We start from the raw sequence: 12558 nt of genomic DNA, 5'->3' as shown, positions 1-12558 counted from the left end.
TAGACCAGGTTGGCCTCAAACTCAGAGATTCACCTGCTTCTGCCTCCCGAATACTGGGATTAAAGGCGTACGCCACCACTGTCCAACTCAAGGCTGATAATATTCAGTCCGGACTAATGTTTTTAAAAGTAGCGTTCTACTAATATACATCTACTAACAATCTAGTAAATGTACAATAAAAAGTTTAAGAAATAGAAATTCTAACAAAACCTGTGATACTATAACTTCACAAGTTCTACTTTACAAAAATGTGTAGATCAGTTACATACTTCAAGTGTTCAACACTATACAATATTTATTGAAGTAAATAAGTCATTCACTTATGAACACATAGTTAAGAAAGAATGATACAAACTGTAAAAAGCATTAATGAATTTTTTTCAGAAAAAAACCAAAGCTTTTATGTTCTTTGAACTTGTTCAAAGTTCTAAGTGTCTTATCTCTGAATATTAAAATTCAAATTTGATATCAGGTTAAAATCTAGTGCAGTCATTTTAAATTTTTTTTTTACAATCTAGTGTAAGAAATTACTTCAATATAAGGAACAATCCAACCTAATTTCTCTTGTATTTACTTAATGACTTCAACATAATTTTTTTGAACATGCTTCAAACCAAAGCTTTTATGTTCTTTGAACTTGTTCAAAGTTCTAAGTGTCTTATCTCTGAATATTAAAATTCAAATTTGATATCAGGTTAAAATCTAGTGCAGTCATTTTAAATTTTTTTTTTTACAATCTAGTGTAAGAAATTACTTCAATATAAGGAACAATCCAACCTAATTTCTCTTGTATTTACTTAATGACTTCAACATAATTTTTTTGAACATGCTTCATTTCCCCTACTGAGTAAAAGTATTCCTTGTTAAATTCCTATATTGACTGAGTTATCAGCCTGTCATGTGCCAGGGCCACATAGAATTCAATATTAAAATTTTATGTTATATTTTACTCTTTGGTAAATCTAATCTCTCATCACTCCATTTGCAGACTCTTTTCCATGTTTCCTTATTACCCTAGAGTTCTTAATTTGGTACAAAAATATGACCAATGTGAATTTAAAAACTAGTACAAATTAAAGAGCATATTTTCATGTAGTGACAGAACATTTGAGAACCCCCAAGAATATCTAGTGTGAAAACTGTGTTAAATAACAACTAAAATCCCAAGTGTCCAAACGCTCCTATTTTCTAACTAAAGGTTGAAGTCAAGGCAAACACTGGGAGCGAGGGTGATAGACCTCATCTCTGGGTTCTGAAGGTTGAAATAATGGACTTTCCCTTTGAGAACAGTCCACAAGTACACATAGATTCATGAACAAACACCTAGCAACAGTACTGACAAAAAGACTTAGTGCGGCAGCAGGTCCTGGAACAAAAAGGTGGACAACATCATGTTTTTAGACAACTGGCACTGAATCCACTGGAGTGGCGAGGCTTCACAAAGCTTAGGCACACATGAATGATGTGTGGTGAGTCCTCAATGCACCTGGGTTCTGGGCTCTCTCAATGTCCTATTCGCTTCGGCGCATAGGAAAGTTCAGCGCTTACTTTTGATGCTTTAAACATTTACCTCACTAAAAGATCAGAAATACATTTTGACTCATTCATATCACTTGAAATCAAATTTGTCAATTACATTAAACACCCTTCTCCAAAGTACAGGCTTCTTTCAACACTTCAGATTTTCTCTCAAGCCATCAAAGAGTGCAGTTTTATGAAATAAACCACTGTGAAATATTGTGCTTTCTAAGCTAAGCTGGTTAGGTTATGTGACTGAGTGTTTAGAGCTCAGTTCAGAGTCACCAGCACACAAATAAAGACCACAGGGAGGTGAAAGCTACCCTGCCTGTTCCCTATTGTAGGAAAACGAGAGATGTTTGTACTAAGAATGTAATTACTTAAGGATTTGGACATACTTTCCCGGGGTCAAAAGAAAAAATATTTAATCAACCTCTAAGTATACTCATTCAGATTGAACAGTGAAGTAAAAGCAGATTAATTCTTTCCTACGGTGACTTTGGGTAAATGAGAAATATGAGTTACCACAGATTTCTGGAGGACTCGGAATTCTGAAAATGTAACGTCTTTGATAGCTTACCCCACAGCTTTTTGAGAAGTTCTTTCAAAGTGATGAATAGTTCAGAAGAGGAGCGGCTAGAGTCCACGGTGCTAGAGAAGGGTTACTGTTTTACTCCAAATATAGCTGTAATACTCAGTAATTATCTTCTTAATGAAAACCGCTTAAGGCTACTTGTAAAACCCAAAGCCACCAAGGAAAAAGGAAGAGATTACAACATAGCCAGATAATAGTTCAGTCAATTTTACTAGACTGTCATAGGATAAGAGTTTAGGAAATATTACAGTTAAATCTAAAACACTGTGCAAGGACAAACCCTCCAAACCTTAGCTAAACACATGCCTTGGTCTATCAGAAAAGACTGTCATCTGGCAGGGGGCTGTTTGCTTTGGTTTGGGGCAATGCAACAAACAAAGGCATTCTTCTCACTTTCCTGCTTTTGGCCATAATTGAAGATCATTATCATACTGATCTGATTTTTCAACCTACGGAAGAACCGCCAAATAAGTTATGTAAAAAAATACATTAGTCTAACAAAATAATCAGAATTTAGCCTAAAAACTACATTCATTTTTGATAACCAGAGGCTGAGATATCTCATCACTGTGGCTGGAGAGTTGGTTCGGTGGTTAAGAGCACTTGCTGTTCTTCCAGAGGGCCTGAGCTTCATCTCCAGCACCCATGTGGTGGCTCACAGCCATCTGCAACTCTAGTTCCAGGGGGCCCAACACCTTCTCTGACCTCCACAGGCATAGACAATATATGTAGGCAAAACACCGATAAACACACAATATTTTTTTTAAAATGATCTCACATATCATATATATGTATGTAGAGTATATAAAGTATGGCAGTAATTGTCAGTGACAGACTTTAAAACAGGCAGATACCTTATTGCTTCCAATGAAACAGCAAACAACACTTTGGCATTTTCCTCAGCCAAGGCACATCTAGTTACAAATCTGAATTTCCAAAGGTAAAATCAGTGACTGATAATATGAAGTCACAGCAAGAAATGGTTCTAGCAAGCTCTCAGCATCAGTTTTGTTATATTATTACGATGGAATTCACAAACTAGCAAGATCTCCCCATTAGCACAGCGCTGGCCTACTGTTTCCATACTTTTACAAAGCTATATAACCATTATCCCTGTGTATTTCTACCAAGTCCTAGAGATACCTAGACTTATGAGCTCTCACAGCCTTACCCTCCCATGGTATATAGGCAATCCATTTAAAAATGGAAAGTCCAAAAGTGGGTAATGGAGCTCGCCACCAAGTGCATCCCTAGAATCCACATAGAGGAAGGAGACAATCAACTTTCACAAACTGTTCTCTGATTTCTACACACATTCTATGGCATATACAAGAATCCTGCCCCACCCCAGGCCCTGCCCAAACTGTTGAAAAAAAAATGTGTAGTTAAAAATAGTGTATGCCCATCAAAATCCCAGCAAAATTCTTCAAAGATCTCAAAAGAACAGTACTCGACTTCATACGGAAAAGCAAAAACCCAGGATAGCTAAAACAATCCTGCACAATAAAAAAACTTCTGGAGGCATCACAATCCCTGACTTCAAACTCTACTACAGAGCTACAGTACTGAAAACAGCCTGGTATTGGCATAAGAACAGACAGGAGGACCAATGGAACCGAATAGAAAACCCGGATATCGATCTACACATCTTCGAACACCTGATCTTTGATAAAGCAAAAAATATCAAATGGAAAAAAGAAAGCATATTTAACAAGTGGTCCTGGCATAACTGGATATCAACATGTAGAAGAATGAAAATAGACCCATATCTATCACCATGCACAAAACTCAAGAACAAAAGGATCAAAGACCTCAACATAAAACCAACCACACTGAACCTTTAAGTACACTTGAACGCATTGGCACAGGAAACCACTTCCTAAATATAACCCCAGCGGCACAGACACTAAGAGAAACAATTAATAAATGGGACCTCCTGAAACTGAGAAGCTTCTGTAAAGAAAAGGACATGATCAACAAGACAAAACAACAGCATACAGAATGGGAAAATATCTTCACTAACCCCACATCAGATAGAGGTCTGATCTCCAAAATATACAAAGAACTCAAGAAATTGAACAGCAAAAGATCACATAGTCCAATAAAAAAAAAATGGAGTACAGACCTAAACAGGGAACTCTCAACAAAGGAATCTAAAATGGCTGAAAGACACTTAAGGACATGTTCAACATCCTTAGTCATCAGAGAAATGCAAATCAAAACAACTCTGAGATTCCACCTTACACCTGTAAGAATGGCCAAGATCAAAAACACCGATAACAACTTATGCTGGAGAGGTTGTGGGGAAAAGGGAACACTTCTGCATTGCTGGTGAGAATGCAAGCTGGTACAGCCCCTATGTACTAATATCAGTGTGGCGATTTCTCAGAAAATTAGGAAGCAACCTTCCTCAAGACCCAGTAACACCACTTTTGGGTATATATCCAAAGGATGCTCAATCGTGCCACAAGGACATGTTCATAGCAGCTTTGTTTGTCATAGCCAGAGCCTGGAAACAACCTAACTGCCCCTCGACTGAAGAATGGATAAGGAAAATGTGGTACATTTACACAATGGAGTACTACACAGCAGAAAAAAATGACACTTTAAAATTTTCAGGCAAATGGATGGAGCTAGAAAACATCATTTTGATTGAGGTAACCCAGACCCAGAAAGACAATCATCACATGTACTCACTCATAGGTGATTTTTAAACATAAAGCGAAGAAAGCCATCCTACAAACCACAATCCCAGAGAACTTATACAACAATGAGGACACTAATAGAGACTTACATAGATCTAATCTACATGGAAAGTAGAAAGTAGAAAAAGACAAGATCTCCTGAGTAAATTGGGAGCATGGGGACCTTGGGGGAAGGTTGAAGGGGGAGGGAAGAGGCAGGGAGGGAAGCAGAGAAAAATGTAGAGCTCAATAAATATCAATTAAAAATAGAGTAATGAAAATTATAATAAGCAATGTAAAGATGGAAAATACACAGAGAGTCTAGATTATGTATACTATTGTGTTTTTTTAATTGTTTGACTGCTAATTAGCTAATTACAGAGAGACATTTGATTGTGGGGGCTTCCAAGCTAAACCAATATAAAGGTATCTTGACTTCAAAATTTGGGTCTAAAGATATGTTGCTTTGGAAAAGAGGTTCTGCTTTTGTTTCCACAGAAGATCAGAAGCTGTGGATTCCTTCCAGACTAATACGGTTTGATCAAGTAAGAACCACTCCCCAAAAGTCTCTAATGGGATCAATGGCCCAGGCAATTCAACATCCAAAACAGATTCAAACCAACTGGTGGAGACAATGCAGTCTCATAGACAATAAAATAAAATAAAATAAAATAAAATAAAATAAAATAAAATAGTGTAGATAGTGTAGTATTTCCTTATACTGCCAGGCAATATTTGATTTCCATACATGCTTGATTGCAGCACAGCCTACAAGGCCCACAGCCTACAAGGCCCACAGCCTACAAGGCCCACAGCCTACAAGGCCCACAGCCTACAAGGCCCGAGATGGTTCGGTCATTACCCTTTCATCCAGGTTTTCTGCAACTGTCCCGCCTTTCATCATGTCAATTTGGCTAACGGGTTTCTTTGTAGTTTCTGGAACATACCAGGTCTGTGCACACCTCAGGGCTTCTCAATATGTCTCTCTCTGGACTGAGTCATTCTTTTTTTTCTTTATTGATTTTTACTGAGCTCTACAATTTTCTATGCTCCCATCCCTGCCTTTCCCCTCCCCTTCAACCCTCTCCCAGGTCCCCATGCTCCCAATTTACTCAGGAGATCTTGTCTTTTTCTACTTCCCATGTAGATTAGATCCATGTATGTCTCTCTTAGGGTCCTCATCGTTATCTAGGTTCTCTGGGATTGTGATTTATAGGCCGGTTTGCTTTGCTTTCTGTTTAAAAGCTACTTATGAGTGAGTACATGTGATAATTGTCTTTCTGGGTCTGGGTTACCTCACTCAAAATGATGTTTTCTAGCTCCATCCATTTGCCTGCAAATTTCAAGATGTCGTTATTATTTTCTGCTGTGTAGTACTCCATTGTGTAAATGTACCACATTTTCCTTATTCATTCATCAGTCGAGGGGCATTTAGGTTGTTTCCAGGTTCTGGCTGTGACAAACAATGCTCCTGTGAACATAGTTGAGCAAATTGGACTGAGTCATTCTTTTGCCTGTATTTTGTCTGTGTGTATAGTATAGGGGACTGAATCCAAGACCTTTATGCATGTTATACAAACCCTATACCATGGGACTACATTAAATCCCTGACCTCTTTTTTTTCTTTATTTTTGAAATAACTTTTCAAATTATGCAATGAGGTCTCACTAAGTTGTCCTGATAAGACTTGAACTTGGAACCCTCCTGTCTCATGCTCTTGAATAGCTGGAATTACAGGCCTTCACCACCAAGCCCAGTCTTATTTCCTACTTTTAAGTTTTTCTTGATGTCATACTCTCAATAAAGTCCACCAACTATTATCCAACTGTAGGTCATATCAACACCCTTGTTTGTTTCTGTCAATTGTACCTATCTGAATCTTGTGTTGTAATGCAGAGTCAGAGATTTTATTTTCATCCTCAGCTTGTCACTGATGTTCAGTAAGTAAACAAATGGTAGATGAATCAAAGTGAATCTAGCATCACATTCTACCTTAGCTTCTTTTTTATAAACACAGTGGTGTCCTGTAGGAGTCAGTCTGTTGAATTCAAACTCTGGATGCAGCTCGACTATTCCTGCATTGTATAAAACTAGCCTCGCCTCCTTGGGGAAGCACAAATGCTGAAAGGCCAAGCTCAGCATCATGACAGAGTACAAGCATCACTGAAATTAAAGAGGTTTCATACTCAACAAAGTTAGAAACTGCCCATTCATGTCAATTTCACTTTTTCTCTCAAAGCATTTATTTTTAAAAACCTTGCACTTTCTTATCAAAGAACAGCACAGTTTTTCCTACTAAGCTTCACTTAAATGAAGAAAGCGTGCGTGTGTGTGTGTGTGTGTGTGTGTGTGTGTGTGTGTGTGTGTGTGTGCAACTTGAGAAAGAGCCTCTTCACTTTTGCTCGTAAAGATGGTAAAGATAGTAAAGATAGTATCTCTCCCTGTGTTGTTAAGAGCACACACAGTCCTCAGGCTAAATAGACAGGTTAAGAGCACTTGCTCCAATTCCAGAGGACCCGAGTTCAATTCTCAGCACACATATGAAAGCTCACAACTGTCTAGAACTCCATCTCCAGAGGATCCAGCACCGTCTTCTGACCTCCACAGGCCCCAGGCACACACATACATGCAGGCAAACACCTATACACATAAAATAATAAAATTTAAAGAGCATAATCCTCCTATTATCTAACTCAAATCTTGTGACAATTTAAAAGCTGTGAAAATGGCATTCTTTCTTTCTGGTGGTGGAGGCAGGGTACAAGGCAGGGACTAAACCCAGCACCTGTGTGCTGCAAAGACAGCACTCTGTCCCTGAGCTACTTTCCCAGATCTCAGATATTTCTACTGAAGAGATAAAACAGCAAGATCATGCAATGTCAGCAACGAGCTATGAACTAGTCTACATGTCCTGTCATTCCACAGTGTAACCTAAAATCATTCACAATTTCCCCATATTTACAAAATAACCTCTAGGTCTTAAAACTCAAAGCCAGTTCAATACATGCACTTGGCATCCAACAAGAGAAGATGAGTTAAGTCTTCCCATACACTCACTACTTATTGAGGGAAGAGGAGGCATCTGTGCCCAGTGACTAGCTGGACAGTGGCCCAACAGTAGTACTGAAAAGAATGAGGACTATCCACAAGCTGCTGGTGAAACTCAAACTCCAAAGAACCAGTTTTCTCTGGAGCAGCAGCAAAGGCCCCTAAGAATCACGTCTTAAAGGCTAAGTAGCATCTTGGGAGGAAGAGGTGGAGTGGCAAGCCCTCACCAACAGCAAATACAGATCGCAGACCGACATCACTGTCTCCCACTGGCACTCAAATCTATGTACATCAAAATTCCACCACACAGGAGATGAACAGTGAAACAACTGTCCCATCTTTACAGTTAGCTATGCGATCCTGTGTCTTCGTGGTTTGAGCAAGCTTCAAAACAAACTTATCGTTAGCTTTGCATTTAAAATGTTAACGTTGAGTTGGTTACAAAGAGTAACTCAATCATCTCTCTGAAAAATATAAAAATTTCCAGATAGTCAAATTTCTTGACACTACCTTTCCTCTTAACACAGATTGACATATTTGAAGCAAGTTTTAAAACCATGAATGGATCCATATATAATCTGATATTATCTGGGGAAATATCATGGAATTTGGGGCTTTACAATGACATTATGGTTTCTTTCATCTTATCTCCTGTCTTCCCAGATTCCCATCAAAGCACTGCTTACAACTGAGTGCACAATAGGTCAAAATTTAAAAAAGTTGTAGTCTTTACAATGGGAAATGCCCTAAATAATCCTAAAGAAAGCAATAAAATGAGTAAACACCACTCTTTAAACAATTTACAGTGTTAAAAGAACTACTCTCTGATTGTACTAAATCTAGAAATACAGGATTTTAATTTCTAATGGTTTAACATCTTTTTAAATTTTTAATTTTGCCCTGTGGAAGATGAAGTATGTGAACCCTTATATATTTGGGGGCCACAAGTGTTTGCAAAACTGAAATGTAAAAGTCCTCTTTGAATATTGCATTTTTCTTTATGAAACATTTAAATGAAAAGTTATTTCTTTAACTAAAGTTAAAGGATTTGAGACTTTGAGGGTTTTTTTTTCTTAAAAAAAAATCAGAGAAAAGTAAAAAAATGCTTTCATATGATATTCACCCAAGTTACATTCTTGGCTTTTAATTGGAAACATCTGGGGATGGGCTTGGCAGATTGTAATAAAATTGAAGTTACCAATTCACACCCTGCCATTTTGAGGGTATTTTGTTTTTACAGTTTTCAAATCAAAACCAAACGGACTTTCCTTTGAACTCTGGTCCCAAACCAAAGACCTTTATGAGATTTTACTTTCAAGAATACTTTGTAAATATTTTGCAAAATGGGGAGGATTTCATGAGCATTTGAGAACAGGCTAAACTAGCAGAGTCTGTCTTGAAAGTTCAAGTTAAACTGAAATGTTATATTAAAAAAGATGAAATCGCTGACACACACACAGACCACTCACTCCCTGCCCCTGACTCAATACCAGAAGCAAGGCACACAAAAGAGGCTCAGACATTCTAGTCTGTTATCAGGTAAAACTGGTATCGGTATCCCACTTTCCACAATAAACCTATTGATTTTATTAAAACCAATTGCTCTTGCACTACCTAAGCAAAATTATTTCAAAATGACCCACTAGAGTGGGCTGTACTGCACAGCCCGCCACTCAGCTCAGAATTCAGGCTTATTAAACCCAGGCCCTTCCCTGAAAGCCAACACCAGGGGAAGCCCATCCGCAGAGCACCAGAGCACGGCAGCAGACCCTTGCTCCTGACTCCATTACATAAACAGAGATTGACTTATCGGTCCCCAAGAGAGTGCTTTAGAAGTAACTGGAGCCGCTCTGTCTTCATGAACTGTGGCTGTGCCACACTCAGCTGGTGAGAGCTGGGCAGTAAAGACAAAAGGCTGAACATCTGAACCCACTGTGCACCCATCCTGAACACCAACAGATGGGCTCCATGTGCTGCTAGGCTAAGCTTTGAAATTTTAAAAATACATATTTTTTTCCACTGCCAAACAGAAAGTAATGGTATTCTGTATTTCTTTAATTAAAATCCAAGGGTTCTCAAAGGCTCTGAGACTTACTTTAAAGCTTCTTTAAGACTGGGCTATTTATTTTGCTATTGGCAAATAATAGAGAATAAAGATTCTAATTCAGTTTTAATCACAATCTTTGCTTTTACTTTGGAAACCTTGAGTTAATCCTTTTTCTTCTGGAAAATACAAAGAAAGCTTGTGAAGAAAAGATTCAGAGAGTCAACTTACAGTGCAAATTTAATTTCAACTGAAGGGTCACAAGTTGAAAAGGATAAGGGGAAAAAAACTAATGAATCAGGACAAAGCAAATAATATTCAGAGAAAAAAGTAAAATTCAAAGCTTTACTTTCTTTTAAAGGTGCATGGGGGTTGGTTATTCACCGTGCTGAGGAGCAGAGTCCATTCAGGTATTTATCTGCTTTGGGGGCTTCAGAAACAGCATTCAGCAACCCTGGAGCTCCACTATCTCAAAGCAGTCACATGGCCAGTACTGAGGAGACTTTCAAGTTCTCATCAAGTCGATTCTCCCACTGCAACCGACAGGACCAGGTTATGTGAACCCTTGCCTAGAGTCTTTTATCGGCTCCCCACGTATCCACAGCAAAGTGGAACAATTTCTTTATAAAGTTAAGTATTTGAAGGTGTTTACGTGAAAACTGTGATTTTAATTAAAGCTGGTAAGAAATTGTACAATATGAAATCCCACCACAAACTAAAAGCCTGAATTTTATTTATCTCAACACAATCAGCCTAGATGTCTATAAAGTGATTCATACTGTTAACATGTTCCCTAAGGAACTCACACATATTCCCTAAGGAACGCATCTACATCCACCCACGTGGTGCATACGGATCCACACCTCCAGTCAGAGCTCCTCACATAAATCAGGGATGTAGCTGAGCACATGGCATGAGAAAAGGCTCCAACTAGCCTCTCACTTGGAACACACCTCCCCAGGGCACTCACAGTTGGGTATCGGCTACCTGTTATCTGGTGCCTTCCCGGTTAGTATGAATGCCAAAGCCAACTACTGCTTACTTTTTCTTTACTAAGACTTCTTTGAATTCTCCCCCTTCACTGCTGTTACTAAAATCCCTTCTATGGCGGAGACACAGACAATATTTATTCCCCTTCTTCCTAAGGCCCAAACAACAAACCAAGGTTCAATTCTGCCACAGTTCACTCTAGGGAACGGTTGCGGAATACCTGTTGAATATGTATTGCTGTGATTGGTTTAATAAAGAGCTGAACAATCAATAGATAGGCAGGAAAGAACAGTCAGGATTTCTGGGGAGAGAAAGAAACTGGAGAAGAATCTAGGCTCATAGATGTCACCAAGCAAGACACTGAGAAGTCAAACATACAGAATGAAGGAGAGGCTAAAAAGCCATGTGGCAGAACACAGATTAATAGAAACTGGTTAATTAAGTTATGAGAATTAGTTGAGAACAAGCCTAAGCTAAAGGACAACTTTATAATTAAGTCTCCATATCATTATTTGGGGACAGTGGTCCAAGAAAGTTTGTTACAGTTGGTGCCCAATGTGCAGCACATAAATCTACATAGGCCCTGAGAAGTTGAAAAAAAGTTCTGAACACAGAGCTCAATACTGTACAGAGGCATGGCTCCTTTAAGAGGTCTTGCTGCGCACCTGAGCACTGGAGCAGCTATAGAACTGAGTACAAACACTGCCTGCAGCAGCGGCAGCACTGACACAGCAGCTTCCCAGAGCTGAGATGATTAGGCACAGACAGTCACTCATGGTTTCTGCTGCAGCTTGCTGACTGGAAGGGGGTGGAGCCAACCACCAGCACCATATGCTAAGCTAGCCACATGGCAGTAGCCTAGCAGTCTAAAGTCTGGCTCATGAAGTCAGACAAACACTGAAGACATACAGAGAGCCAGGTCCAGACCAAGAAAACCTCTGAACAGATGTACTATGCTTGAAAATGTGCTTAATAAAAAAGAAAAGAAAAATGAGTTGACAGTTATAGAAAAAAAAACAAATAGTTTAAAAATAATAAAATCCTTAAAGAAACAGTAAAGTAACACAAAAAGAATAAACCACATAAGGATGGGACGTGCGTAGCACATCTGGATCCTGTAGATGCTTTGTTCACTTGGAATTACTGAATGCTGGTGAGCGAAGGACAAAAGCTGCTAAGAGATATTGTAGGAAAAAAACTACTGAATTAAACCAACCTATATTTTATAGATGTCTTAACTTTAGAATGGAAATCAGAAAATGTGTTGCATTGGGAGACTGGTTATACTTTTGTTTCCACAGGAAACAAAAAAACTATGGATTCCTTCAAAATTAATAAAGGTCAGAATTGACTGAGGGAGACTTCCTGAAAATCTTGGATATATATGTGAAAGAAGAAATCAAGAAAAACTACAAACAGGTGATGTATATGCTGATCCCTCTACTATGGGAACAGTCTGAGACTGGATGAGACATGGCAAACCTTGTTAGTTACAGAGTCTTCAGGACTTATTACGACACGCCATCCTTTCATATGGCATGAATGGAGATTTATATTGTTGTTCTGTTACGCAGTGTAAACAGACTTATAAAGTTCACAAATGCCTTTTAACCTGCTCAAACACAGAGCAGAGAACCATCTTGAGCTCATTTGTACACACCACACATTCCATATTTGAG

General features: G+C 38.6%; 1 protein-coding gene across 14 annotated transcripts in view; it reads right to left on the bottom strand.

Moving 5' to 3' along the window:
• Window positions 1-12558, bottom strand: part of Ate1 (arginyltransferase 1) — a 116033-nt gene that overhangs the window by 19190 nt on the left and 84285 nt on the right. The window lies entirely within an intron of this gene.

This window comes from Myodes glareolus, chromosome 7, assembly GCF_982192425.1.
Source record: "Myodes glareolus chromosome 7, mMyoGla1.1, whole genome shotgun sequence".
Lineage (NCBI taxonomy): Eukaryota > Metazoa > Chordata > Mammalia > Rodentia > Cricetidae > Myodes > Myodes glareolus.
This window is presented reverse-complemented; position numbering and strand designations above follow the sequence as displayed.